Below are 2,879 nucleotides of genomic sequence, written 5' to 3' on the forward strand. Positions count from 1 at the left end.
TGAGCTAAATCCCCGGCCCTACCCAGTGCAGTTTAACAAGACATTAACGTCTTCTTGTCTTACAAATTGCACATAATCTTCCTGGGGGAGAAGTGACACAGGGCGGTTCCCTGTCACTAGACCCCTTTGTCCTCCTCCTAGTGTCTGAGGATGCACCCAGCCAAGCCCTTAAATTGAATCCGGAGGTTCGCTTGAGCCACGCCCTGTCCGGTGTGGTCATGTGACCCAGTTCTCACCTATCAGGCCCAGCGATTGGCTCACTGCTGGACAAATGGCCAGGGTGGTCCCAATCAGAGTGAGCTTTAGGGGCTGCAGAGGTAGCTCCCCGGGAGTGATGCCCCTTTCATTTCTAAGGGACTTAGGTCTGGCCGGAGCTCAGCTCCTGGAAGCTGAGCCTCAGGCCCCTACCTGAGCCGGGAAGTCGGTCTTCTCCAGGTGCACTTCACAGTCGGCGTGTTAATCAGTGATCTGTTCACTCTGCCCGCCGCTCACACACCCCAGCCGCCGTCCTTGGAGAGTACCAGGCTGCGTGCAGGCACCTGTGTGCCTTTTTCTTAGGCACTGTGATCTATCTGCGCCATAATGTGTACTTCAAATGTTCCTTAGGATTAGATTCTTTCACCAAGTTTAAGGTAACTGCCTTCCCGGCAGTGGGCCCTTTCACACATGATTGTTATCTTGTTGATTCCTTCCCATGCTTTGGTTATGGGAGTGTTATGGCTTAGATCTAGGATGTTCCCCCAAAAGCCTCATGGGTCTGGAGTCTGGGCTGAGCTTTTGGAAAGTGACTAGACCACGGGGTGCCGTACTCATCAGGGGATCAACCCGCCGCTGTATTCACAGCTGCTGAGAAGCGGCCTGGTAGCACAGGAGGGGCCCTGGGCTGTGCCTTGGGAGGGTACATTTCTCTGGTTTTCTGCTTTCCTCTCTTGCTGGCTGCCATGGTTGAGCAGCTCCACCTGCTGTGCCATTTCTGCTTGGGGCCCTGTGACACTGTGAACCAGAATGAACCTCTCCTTCTTAAAGTTGGGGATGTCAAGTGCTTTATCCTAGTAACAAGAGCTGACCATGACATGTAGGTTTGTTTTTTCTTTTGCTGACCAGGCGCAATTTTTCAATCCATCTTTTTCAGTTTATAATACATTTTATCCTGTGTGTTTTGCTGTTTCCTTTATTTATGTTTGGTACTAGGATTCGAACTCAGGACCTTGCACTTGCCAGGCAGGCACCCTGCCACTGAGCTACACCCTTGGCCCAGGATTTGCTGTTTTAAAAGTTGTGTGTCATTTCTGAGAATAACAAACATTACAAGTTTGTTAAATACTCAAGATATGTTATTTGCTGTTTATGGTTTGTCAGGCTGATAGCAGTTCTAGAAGAACTGACGACTTAAAACTGGAAATTCACAGCTTTTAAACTTGAAAACTTTATTCCCACCACTTCACAGAGGGAAGAACTCGGGTATGGGGCAGGAATCTCTTAAGTTATAAAGACAAGAAATACAAGAATGCATAGCCAACTCTGAACACCCAAATGTGTGCCTGTGTGTGGGTGATATCCTGCAGTCCCTGGTCACAACAGTGAGCACACAGACTAAGCACTCTCCTGGGCATACTCAGAAGTGCTTGCTTCAGGTCTGCAATCTGTTGTCTGCGTCCGTACTCGTAGCAGTGGGTCAGGGCTGCTTCTTTCTAGGTGAGGAAACTGTCAAGGATATTTACTGGTTTGCACAAGCCCCGGATGTTGGTTTCAGGTGATGCTCAGCTGCTGTGTCCAGGGCCACCTCCTCCTTTAAAAAAATACCCACTCAATTTTACTTCCTTCATATTAATTTCATTCTCAGACAAGTTCTGCATAGTTTTCTCCCACCTTACAGGCTATGGTCAAAACAGGGAATTTGTTGGTTTTTGATACAGGTCTCTCTGGCCTCGAATTCATGGTGATCTACTGGGGTCTGTCCCAGATCCCCAGTCTCCCAAACGAGTGCACGGTGAAGGCCCAAACCAATGAGACAAGTGGTGTGATCTTTAGGGCCCCGGGAGGACCAGAACCCTTTGCAGAGTTCTCAACTTTGGTGGCTGAGACAGACAAGGTCTCTGGGTGGCCTGTAATTATTCAAACAAGAGGGATTAGAGTGGAAAATGCAGGAAACCTGAGCGGGACCAAGGGGTTCAAGGATCCCTGGAGCAACAGATGATGCTAATTAAGGAGAACTATCCAGGAGAAAGTCTCCAGCTGTGGTCTATCTCCCCTTCCCCCAGGCAACTCCTCGTTCTCAGTTCAGCCATGCCTGAGGCAAGCCACAGCCCTGCACGTGTAATCAGCTTCAATGGCTCCAACAGGGATCCTCCTGCCTCAGCCTCCTGTGCGCTGTGAGAACAGGCGTGTGCCACCACGCCTGGCCAAAATGGAGAATTTTTGTTCAACCTACATGCATGAAATAGGGTTTTAACTGATGAACAAACCTCACAATGATGAAGTAGGAGGGGGCAAATCTGCCCCAGCACACCCAAAGTGGTCTCTCCCGGCTGTCCTGGTCTCAGCGTCCCTGGTCCTTCCTGTGGCCTGAACTCTGTCCCCCTGCAGAGTCCTCTGCCGAAGGTGGGAGGCCTGTCTGCACGGTGCCGATGGAGCAGACCGCCGTCCCGGGCGTGGCCTCTGCACTGACCCGGAGGCCTCGGCCAGCCTGCCCCGCCCCCTCACGCAGCGGCTACAGCGGGAGGAGGAGGCCGCTGGCCGGCCAGCCCCGCCTCTCCCCTGTCCCTCTCCGCCCCGCCCCGCCCTTGCCCCGCCCCTTCCCGGCCAGGCCCCGCCCCTCCCGAGGCGCCTCTGTGGGGTGGGGCTTGTGAGCGCGTCGCGCATGCGCAGCGCGGGCGCTC

General features: G+C 52.7%; 1 long non-coding RNA gene across 1 annotated transcript; it reads right to left on the reverse strand.

Moving 5' to 3' along the window:
- Window positions 1-1,402: 1,402 nt before the first annotated feature.
- Window positions 1,403-2,750, reverse strand: LOC134470594 (uncharacterized). The gene is made up of 2 exons (XR_010039540.1): window positions 2,466-2,750; window positions 1,403-1,789 (listed from the first exon to the last, which is right to left on the reverse strand). It is a non-coding gene; the product is annotated as an uncharacterized LOC134470594 (long non-coding RNA).
- Between the last annotated feature and the right edge of the window lie 129 nt (window positions 2,751-2,879).

This window comes from Cavia porcellus, unplaced genomic scaffold, assembly GCF_034190915.1.
Source record: "Cavia porcellus strain 051 isolate PalLab524CR breed Dunkin Hartley unplaced genomic scaffold, mCavPor4.1 scaffold_16, whole genome shotgun sequence".
In the NCBI taxonomy this organism is placed as follows: Eukaryota; Metazoa; Chordata; class Mammalia; order Rodentia; family Caviidae; genus Cavia; species Cavia porcellus.